This window comes from Corvus hawaiiensis, chromosome 26 (genome assembly GCF_020740725.1).
Source record: "Corvus hawaiiensis isolate bCorHaw1 chromosome 26, bCorHaw1.pri.cur, whole genome shotgun sequence".
NCBI lineage: Eukaryota > Metazoa > Chordata > Aves > Passeriformes > Corvidae > Corvus > Corvus hawaiiensis.
This window is the reverse complement of record NC_063238.1, coordinates 43,014,958-43,026,125: the sequence shown is the minus strand read 5'-3', so window position 1 is coordinate 43,026,125 and position 11,168 is coordinate 43,014,958. Positions and strand designations below refer to the sequence as shown.

Sequence of the window (11,168 nt, the reverse complement as noted above, 5' to 3'; positions counted from 1 at the left end):
TGTCCATGCCACGTGTGCAATTTACTAATAAAACTTTGTAAACTTTGTCTGACTATTGCTATTCCTTTTGACCAGGAGCATCTACAAATCTTGAGTGCTCCCTTTCCCTTAAGGATGGGACTTCACAGTTCCTTCCAACACCAAATATTGTAAGACTCTAATAAGAAAAACATTGGCATTTATGGACACAGGTGCCTAAAAAAAACCCTAGGAAATCTTTTCTCAGACAGTTTTGCAGAGTAACCATCCCAACCTTTTTCATGAAACAGGGCCTAATTACTAAAATTTCTTAATTTGGATCTAATTTCCAGTGCTAGAAAGCAACCAGAGATCCAATCAATATTGGCAACCTGTACTACAATCACCTTGTTAGCTAAAGTGCTTCATGTGGGTCTGGGTGATATCTTGTTGTCTGATTTCTTGCTCCCACTATTGCTAAATGCAGTCATGACACTGAGAAATTTTAGGAGGAATTTTAGCAACATAAATAAGGGCAAAGGAAAGCATATTTTCCTGATCGCAGACTATCTGCCAGCCATTCAGATGGGAGGGGAGGAGCTGATTTAGGCTGCTAAATTTAATTAAAGCATATGTTCTTGGGCTTTGCAGTGGGCTATCCTTAAATCTCCCTTACCTCGTCCCCTTTCCAGGTCGTTACAAAATTTAAATCACATTGAAAGGTTCTTGTTTCATTACCATGCAATATTTTTTCTCTACTTCCTCCAGAGAGATGATATAGAAGCCCCCATCAATAAGATATTAAGACCCTTTTCAAGAGGACAGCAAAATTAACATGCTTGGAGGATCTATCAGGAAAGCAGTTATCACTTATTAAAGGTATTAAGAAATATAAGATGATGGCATTTATCATTAGAAGATCTAGAGGTAGATGGAAGATTTGAAGAGGCACATGATGCCTGTGGTCACAGCCCAAATGGGCATCAATGACACAGGTAAGGGAGGTCCTGTGTGTGGAAGCAAAAATTAGACTCCTAGAAAAGAAACCAAAAGGAAGGTGATGTTCTCTCCTTATCTCTTGCAGGTCCAGGGAGACTGGTGGAGAGGCAGAGTGTGAATGTAAGACAATTTCAGGCTCATATGACATGCGTAGCATGTCAAAATCCAGCACAGGAGAGACAAAGTTCACCTGAGGCATTATCACTTAAAATCAGGGGGGCTGGGAGGGATCTTTTAGAGTGGGGAGTGAGGGAAGCCAAACCAGAGCATATGGTTTGGGATGACATTTCTAAAGATGAAGACACAAATGTAGGTACCTCTCAATGAAGAATAGGTCATGGGAAGTAAATAATCAAAGAGAAAATGGAAAACAAAAAGACTGACATTTGAAAAGGCTGTCAAGACAGGAGCTCACGTGGCAGTAGGTGTTTTACTATGTAAATGCTGGAAACCTCAGAAATGCCGGCGATGGAACTGGCCCTTTTGAGCCTGAGTAAGAGATGGAAGTGCACAGATCAAAAACTTGGTGGAGGGAAAACAATCAAAGGGACACTGTATCAGATAAGCCATATGCTGGCAGGAGAGAGGAAAACACATCAACAAGAATCTCTGTGAACTGAAACTCCAAGCCAAGATGGAGCAATGCACCCTTGGGGCACTTGACCTTCCTACACACTTGTACAGAGGTACTACTGACTGATGCCAAAAAACTAAAAAAGGTAGGGATGGCAGGAAGTGGAATCGTAAAATCATAGAATGGGTTGGGCTGCGAGGGATATTAAAGGTCATCTCATTCAACCCCCTTGCCATGGGCAGGGATGCTTTCCACTATCCCAGGTTGCTCCAAGCCCTGTCCAAGCCGGCCTGGAACACTTCTGGGGATGAGGCAGCCACAGCTTCTCTGGGAAACCTGTGCCAGGGCCTCAACACCTTCACAGGAAGAATTTCTTCCAAACATCCAGTCTAAATGTCTCATCTTTTTTAGTTTAAAATAAATACTCCTTGTTCTGTCACAATAGGCCCTGATAAAAAGCCTTTCCTATGAGCTCCCTTTAGGTACTGGGAAAGGCTCTAAGGTCTCCCTTCTTTGCTCAGTTGGGCCGAACAATCCCAGCTCTCTCCACCTGTGTCTATAGCAGAGGCACTCCAGTTCTCTGGGCATCTTCATCTCCTCCTCTGGACTCATTCCAACAGGTCCACATCCTTCTTATCTCGGAGTCCCCAGAGCTGGAAACAGAAGTCCAGGTAGGGTCTCACCAGAGGGGGGTAGATAGGCAGAATCCCGTCTGTTGACACGCCAGCCGCACTTCTGCTGCAACCCAGGACGTGGCTTCTCATCCACCAGCATTCCGGGTGATTTCAGTTCCCTCCGCGGGGACTGAGCAAAGGTCACATCTGAGTCTGAAGCAGCAGCTGGTGACTGATCCCAGAAGAAGATACGTAACCCCTGGGTTGCTATAAAAATCTAGTTCCAAATCTCATAATGAAGTCAGCAATGTGCAGCAAATTCCATGATGTACCTTGCATCAACATCCCAATGGGAACAAAGGGGCTGAGCATCCACCAAAGCTCTGTTCCAATCCAGCAGCAGGACTGGGTAGAAATAAACTCTTAAAGAAAAGTTAAAAGGGGAAGTTAAAGGAATTAAATCCTGACAGGTGTTGACAGTATTGTCAGGGTGTTGAGTAGGAAACAAGCCACTGGTGTGTTGCTGGTTTGCTCTTGGAGAAAAAATTGAGCCAGCAAGGTTGAACAGAAGGGTAAAACTGATATTAGAAATAAGAGGAAATATGGAAGAAACAGGGGTGATAAACATCCCAAACCCTCTTTGAGAGGATTCAGGAAAGAGCCTGCCTGAAAAAAGAAAGTTTGGATTAAAAATACAGAATAACCACAGACAAAACAGCAGGGTTGGATACATTTACCCAAGAGTTTTACAGCAAATAAAAAATTAAATATCTGAATTATTAACAGCAATGTGCAATGTTTCACTTAAAGTGTCCCTGGTATGTGAAGACTGGAGAGGATCCAGGACAGATCCAGGGAACTGCAAACTTATAAACCTGACATGTGAACCAGACAAATTATCTGAAACTTTGATGAAGGGAGGTAAAAAGGTTTCACTTCTGGTTAACTGCACCTTATAGACATCTTGGGGTTTTTTAATGAGTTAACAGGGTGCCAATAACCCAGGAAATAAAATTATTTTGGGTGGCCAAAAAAAAGTTTAACATAACAAGAGGTATTTAAAGGAAATAAGCAGCCTTGGGATAAGATCATCCTCTTATCTGGTCTTGACTGATACAAAGAATCTTTTAAAGGCAGGAAGCAAAGGGGGAGAGCAAAAATTTGATTTCCTCTAGTGCAAGGGACTTGTGTCTTTAAATGAAGGCAATGGGAATTAAAATAAAACAAGAAAATTCTTCATGCAGCCGGTGTCAGACATGAAAAATATAAATGGACATTTTTATGGGCTTAAAACTGGGTGGGGAGCTGGAGGAAGGAGTCAGCAAGGATCACAACAGGGCCAGGAAATCTCAGAACTGACAGCAGTTGGAGATTGGCAGAGTGGTCACAGAAGTCTCCCCTGTGCTCTTCTGGCACCCACTTTTGGTGATGGGAGGAGAAGAGGGGTCAAATGTACCTGGGTCTGAAACAACAACTGATTTTTAAAAAATGTTTATTTTAAAACAGAATGGGTTTGAATTTCTTATGGGCTTAATCAACCCAACCCTTCCCACAGAAGGGGGAATTGATTGTCCAAATCACAGAATAGGTAGGGCTGGGAGAAGTTTCAGGAGATTGTTTGGTCCATCCTCAAATCATCTCAACCATCACAAACAAACCACTTCCACTGATGATTTGTGATTTCATCTGGTTTTGAAAACTTCCAGCAGCCAAAATTCCAGGCCTTCTCAGGTAGTTTGCACAAGTTCCTTACAAACCTTAATACCAGACAGGGGTTTTTCATATCTAAATTAAATCTTCTCCCAGCAATCCAAGCCAATTTAAGCCAATGACTTCTTGACCTATCCTCAGTGGGCATGGAGAACAGATTTTCTGTTTCTTTTTGCAGTAAGGCTTCATGTATCAGAGAAATTATTCCCATTTCCCCAGATCTTCAATTTTCTAGAATCACCAAGCTCATCTTTTCTAATCTCTGTTCCTAATGATATTGTCTAGATCTTGGATCTTTCTTGCAGTTGGTTTTTGGACTTTCTCTCACTGTCTTATACGGTGGACAGAAACTTCAACATAAGTTCTGCTCAGTCCTTACAGGCACTGGGAAAAGCATGTTTGCTTTTGGCATTGAATCCCCAAAACTTAGTGTTTGTCTTTCGGCATTTTTAGAAGTTTCTTTAGGAAATGGAAGATTTTATCACATCTCTCAGACCAGTATTATTAGTTAAAAATGATTCTTCAGTGGCACTTGCAGTTTGAACAGAGTAATAATCTGTTGTGAGAGACGTATAGAATCATAAAACCACAGAATCATTAAGGTTGGAAAAGACCTCCAAGATCATCGAGTCCAAGCATTGACCCAGCATTGCCACGTCTGTCACTAAACCATGTCCTTAAGTGCCACATTATGTAGCACAAATGTGTAGAAAACCTTTTACCTTTGAAAATGTATAATTTGGGGAAAAAAATTATTATTAACTATTAACTGCATGAGAGCAGAGGCAGGAAGAACAATTCTTGACTAATGAGTGGTAGTAACTGCAGCTTTAATAACAGTAACAGACTTGGTTCTGTTAGAGGGAATTCAGCCTTAAAACTGGGAAATGAATTAAACCACAATTAGATGTTTTAAATCCACATGTTTTTCTTATTTTCTATTTTGTATTTTTTTCCATTTTCTCTTTTTTCTATACATCTATTTATATTTCAGGGGTTCCTTTTCCAGGCTCCTAATTTCACAAGTACACCATAAAAAGGTTTTTAATTATACTCTTGATACTTTGATGTTTTTAGATGTCCCAGAATGGTTTGGGATGGAAGGGACCTTAAGATTGTCCCATTCCAGCCCCTCTGCCATGGGTAGGGACACCTTCCACTAGACCAGGTTGCTCAAAACCACATCCAACCCATCCTTGGGGATGCACAGTCATAGGGAAGAACAAGACACTGAGATTTTCAGAGCTGAAATCTCCCTCGGTTCACTCTCTGCAGTGCTTTCCTTGCATCCTCGTACCTGCAGCTCCTGGACCACAGCTCCTCTGCGTCCTCCAATTTTTCCTCCTGATTATCCAGGTGCAGCACTGCTGAACCGAGCAAAAGATCACTGGTGTTTTGTCATGGAGTTAAGTGGAGTGAGGGATTTGTTCCGACCTCTGAGTTTTCCTCACAATCAGCCAGTTTAGCCCCGTTCCCTCACCGTTGTGTTACATCTGTTGCTCTCAGCATGGGCTCCTTTAGCTCTGTCAACATCACTTTCAATTGCCACTTGTCATCCCTGCTACGAGCTCGATTTAGTATCTCCAGCTTCCATAAGCAAAACTGATCACCAGGATTACTGGGAGTATTGGACACGCTTTATTGATGAGGTGATTGACTTATCATTGCCTCGGAGACAAAGTTTTTTATATCGGCTCACGGCTTTTATTTTCCTAATTCAGATGCAATCACATGTCTCCAGAAAAGGAAGGGTCAAATGTAGCAATGCTCAGATAAATCCAGGCGAAATGCCACTAAAATCCACAGCTATTGCAGCTATAACCAGATGTAACTGATGCAGGAATGCACAAAGTATTGAAAATCATTTCTTTATGGCTCGTGATTCCTCCTTGTGACGTACCAGACCTGCCAGGCAGTCACCAGCTTGGGACATGTATTGCTGCCACTGCAGTACTTGGTGAAAACATCTGTTTTATGCCAGATTTTGCTCAGTCCTGGAATTCAAGTCTCACTTGGACTTTAAATAGACTGAAATAAGGTTGTTCAGGGATTAGCTGGCTTTTTCCAGACTCCTTTTATTGCTGCTATAATATCTTTTTTTATTAAATTGCTCACAGGTAACAACATACGGATGTGCTGTGATAAGCTCTCTGAGCCGTGCTGTTTTCAGGGAATCTTGGGTCACTGGATGGATGTCTGGAAATAGGAAATAAGAATCAGCCTTGGTTTTGTGAAGCATTGAGGCCAACTTGTGTTTGTTGCTGTGCTCCTTGCAGTTGACTTGTTTGGTGTATAAGGCATTTGAGTGGAAAACAGCATTTTTATCAAAGAAAAAAGAGCTTTTCCAACTGTGAGAGTGGCCAATTAATTCAGGATTGAAAAGCTAAGTACTGCTAAAAACCCAGCTTTATTTTGTCTAGCAGTCTTCAGGAAAGCCACAAGCCCAGCCTAATTACTGAAAAGAGCAGGAAAAAATAGTAAAAGAAGGCAGGAATCTGGGAAGGAAAGGGGGGAAAAATTTCTTATTTAAATGTGAAAAGAAACTCAACCAAATAAAGAAAGAAACTTCTCAAAAGAAGTGTTGTGGGGTTTCGTTAATTTTTTTTTGTTGTTTTCTGTTTTTGGGGTTTTTTGCTGTTGTTTTTGCGGGGTTTTGTTTGTTTGCTTGGCTGGGGGTTTTTGTTGTTTTTGTTTGGTTTTTTTGTTTGTTTGTTTTTTCAAGTGGAGACTACTTAAGCACAAATGTAAAACTATCCTAAATAAATAATTCCTAGAACATTTTAAAATCTGGAGAAATTTATTTGTACATACTCCAGACAAATATCCAGGCTTTCTCCTTCATGTAATTGCAAGGGTAAGTTGGTCTTTGTTCTTCCCTTATGTTTACATGGATATTGGGAATGACACAGCAACTGCGTCCTAAGGGGATAAATTAAGCACTCACTGACACTTTCTTGTGATATATTTTTTAGTTACCTCACTTTTCATGAACTCAGCAACACTTCCAGTCAATCCAAAACAGGGGAGAAGTTAAAAGCACCTTAGGTTATATACCTGATGTTAAGAACATAATCCAAATTATAACCTAAACCCCCCCACTCTATTTAATGCAAGTTATATGTCTGGGTTCTCCTGCTTTGCAGAAAAGGCCTGTAGTATAGGAATGAGTTATCTGTAAGTATGTAATAGGGTGTAATACAAATTGTTACAGTGAACAAATCCACACGTCTTAGGAAAAAAGTAACCAAGAGGACAATTGGATTACCTTGCCATAAATACTTCAATGGCCCAGCTATTAAGAGGTTATGATTTAAGATGATTCACAAAACAAACCTGTGAGCCAAAAGGAAACTCCTTCCAAAGAGTGGAAGCAATTCCCTAAAGACACAGCCAGCCTAAGTGGATAATCATCTCTGTTACAGTGCGGATACTGTAGTAAGCATATCAAACGAGGCCCATGGAAAAGAAATATCTATGGACCGATTCTTGATAGATGTTTCAGAGATGTTTATTTCTCCAGCCGCATGGCCGGGTTCTGCCCAGGTTCTGAGGAGCTGCTCAATCACGGGACCCGAGGGTTCTTGCCCACGCAGAGGAACACAAAACAACCGATGAGGAATGAGGCTGACCAGGGGCGAGGGAAACTCCGTGTCTCCCCCCCAGGGCCCCTCTCCCAGGACCACATGGCAAGGGGGAGGGCCCCAACACATCTCAGCAGGGATGAGGTGAAAGCATCACAGCTGGGTTTGTTTAAATTCCAGCAGAGATCCTCCATTTCATCTTCATAGAGGAATTGGGGCAGTTTTCCAAAGCAGAAACCCACTGACAACTTCACCCCCAAGTCACATTTGCCAAACCCCTCCAGGTACATAGGTCTGGCCTCAAGGAGTTTTGCTCATGTGGAATGAAATCACCGCTTCCACCCTGGGAAACGCCACACAGCAGCTGGGAAATGGGCAACCTCCTCCCACTAGAAGATGAGAAACATGAAGATTAAGCTGTTTTAATAAAATTTTGGCCCCTGGAGCTTTTGGTTCCCATACATCTGACTGTATATTTTTCAGATTTATAGATGTTATCACTGTGGGATGGAACAAAGCTGTTAATTATTTGGGTTTTTTCCCCTAAATTCAGAGAAAGCAACATCTTGATGCACAATGCCTTGCCTTGCTTATGTAAAAGACCTGACTTCCACACCACGCCCAAAACCCACCCTTGGTCTTTCTAAAAGCTGTTACAGATCAATAAGCAGCTGTTAATAACAAGGACCAGCCCTGCTGCACACAATAAGAAGGTTTCCAACAGCTCAAATTCCTGAGAAGAAAAATGTCCCAAGAGAATGTGCAGCATTATTATTGTATGAATAACGCACATATTGATTAAGCAGTATTTCTCCAGCTCCAAAATGCAAAACCAGCAAGACGCAGCCTGCAAACCAAAGCAGTCATATGAGATTTATCCCACTGTAATTTTTATGATTGCTGTCCCTTGGAATACTTGGGCTGTTTTATATTGGCATGTGTTTATATATTTCTTTTCTTATTTACTTTCATGAGGCTCACGCTGGAGGTAAATATGATTTGTACTGAAAATTACTGCAAAATTTTCACACTGGTTTTTGAAATGTAATCTATGCTTCTTGCAGGATTAACTCGCTCTTCCTCCCCCAAAAGAACCACCCAGCAAGACACAGTGTGTTGCACATGTAGCTGTAGTCAGAGGATTTTGCAGACGACAAGCAGACAGCTGTATTTCGTTATCAGTATATTTTTATGTCCCTTCTCCTAAGGGATTTTCTTCAGAGTCCACAGAAATAAATGATTATCAATGCAGCAAAAGATGGAGGAAACTGCTCCGATAGCAGTTCAGTGCTGTAAAACCCTGAAGTTTATGGAGGCTCAGGTGGCCCCTCAGCCCTTTTAAAGCTTTTTTTAGCAGGGCTACTGGTGCAGAACTCCATTTCTGAACAGGCAGCGGGCTTGTCAGTCCCTTGTTAAAATGAATTGTTGGTTAAAGGGTCTATCAAGAAAATCCTCTTTACAACTCCTTTGGCAAGCCAGCCACCACGTAAAGCTGCTGTTGCTTGGCAAATAAAAAGCAAACCCCTCGCAGTTGTACTCCAGACTGCTCTATCAAAGCACTTTGGCTGGGTGAACCTCCAGTCTCCGGCTGCAATTTGTGGTGTTTTGGAGAGAATTAGTGGCTTTAGTAGCAGCGAGTTGGAGTTTATTCATTTCATTTCTGCGAGCAGTGCCCCGGGCACTGTGTGGCTACGAAGGAGGGAACTGACCTGTCAGAGAATCGTGGAATCATTAAGGATGGAAAAGACCTGTAAGATCACTGAGTCCAACCACTCACCCAGCACTGCCAAATTCACCACAAAACACTGTCCCCAAATGCCACATCTACACTTTAATGGGCATTTCCAGGGATGGCGAACCCACTGCTTGCCCTTTACAACGCTTGACCATCCTTTCAGTGAAGAATTTTTCCTGATATCCGACTTGAATCTCCTCTGGTGCAACTTGAGGTCGCTTCCTTTTACGCTATCTCTTGCTATTCGGGGGAAGAGACCAACCCCCGCCTGGCTACACCCTCCTGTCAGGGAGTTGTACAGTGACGCGGTGCCCCCTGAGATTCCTTTCTACAGAATAAACACCTGCAGCTCCCTCAGCCGTTCCTGGGGTTCCCCCCGAGGAGGGGGAAAGTGAGGAGGGCAGTGAGGATGACGAGAGTGCGGGACCGGGAACATCCCCGGCAGCGGCGGAAGGCGGGCAGCGGCTCCTGAGGGGCGGCCCCGGGCCGCGCCCTGAGCAGGGAGGTGCTGAGGGGAGTGGGCGGGGCCCCCTCGGGCCGTCCCCTCCGCCGATTGGTAGCCGGGTAAAGGGGCTGGGACGCCGCCTCGCGGTGTACTCTGGGAGTTGTAGTCCAAAGATGGGCGCGCGGCCGGCGACACCTGCGGGATGAGGACTACAACGATGGGGGAGGAGGGAGGAGCACGTGGTCGTGGTGGGCGGGGCTGCGGTCGTCACGTGATGTTTGGGTGCCGGCGGTGACGGGCGCGCGGCGGCAGGTGAGGGGCGCGCGGCGGTGCTGCCCTGGGGAGCCGGCGGTGACACGGCCTGGGAACGCGGGGACAGGGCCGGCACTGGGTGTGTGTGACATGGGGACAGCTGTGTGTGTGTGTGACATGGGGACAGGGATGGCCTGGCACTGTGTATGGGTGTGCGACATAAGGACAGTGTTGACCTGGCACAACTTGGGTGGGGCGAGTGTGTAACACGAGGATAGGGCTGACCTGGCACTCTGCGCGTGTGTGACATGGGGACAGGCTGGCCTGGGTGTGTGTGACACGGGGACAGGTGTGTGTGTGTGAGATTTGGGGACAGAGCTGGCCTGGTACAGGGGTGTGTGTGTGACACAGGGACAGGGCTGGCCTGGCACAGGGGTGTGTGTGACACAGGGTTGTGTGTGTGTGTGTGACACAGGGACAGGGCTGGCCTGGCACAGGGGTGTGTGTGTGTGTGACCAGGAGGCAGGGCTGGACTGTCACCGGGGGGATGTGTGTGTGTGTGTGACACAGGGGTGTGTGTGTGTGACACAGGGACAGGGCTGGCCTGGCACAGGGGTGTGTGTGTGTGTGACACAGGAGGCAGGGCTGGACTGTCACCGGGGGGATGTGTGTGTGTGTGTGACCAGGAGGCAGGGCTGGACTGTCACCGGGGGGATGTGTGTGACATGGGGACAGGGCTAGCACAGGGGGATGTGACGTGGGGACAGGACTGCCGTGGCACAGGGGGCAGTGTGTAATATGGGGACAGAGCTGGGCTGGGGGGGGTGTGTGACATAGGGACAGGGCTGGCACAGCGACTGTGGGTTGAACTTGGGGACTGTGGCTGCTGTTGCACAGCATGGCATGTGTGTAGTGAGTGACAGGGCTGGCCTTGCCCAGGGCTGGGAGCAGGGAGGGACGCACGAGCTGTGAACCACACCTGTGTCCCATGTCACCAGTGACTGGGTGAGGATGGGATGTCCCTGCACCCAGTTTGCCACTGTCCCACAGCTGCTCATGAAGAAACCCTGATTTATCAATTTCCAGCACAATGACAATATTGGGAATTGCTCCTGGGTTGTTACCTGCCAGGTTTTGGCTCAGTTTTAACTCACAGAGGCCATGATGTTGTTTATTTATTATTTTTTACACCTTCCAGGCTCATTCAGGGAGCTTGAGGCAATGGGATGCATTTGGAAGTACAAGGAGAGGAAATAAAACCTCTTTTAAATGTACAATGCGCCTCTTTCTGCAGTGGTCC

General features: G+C 45.0%; 1 protein-coding gene across 2 annotated transcripts in view; it reads left to right on the top strand.

Annotated features, from left to right (window-relative positions):
- Positions 1–9,852: 9,852 nt before the first annotated feature.
- Positions 9,853–11,168, top strand: part of TSNARE1 (t-SNARE domain containing 1) — a 461,355-nt gene continuing 460,039 nt past the window's right edge. For both annotated transcript variants that reach the window (XM_048286664.1, XM_048286666.1), the window contains exon 1: positions 9,853–9,928. The gene's annotated coding sequence lies outside the window, so the exon portion shown is untranslated. The remainder of the gene's footprint in view (positions 9,929–11,168) is intronic.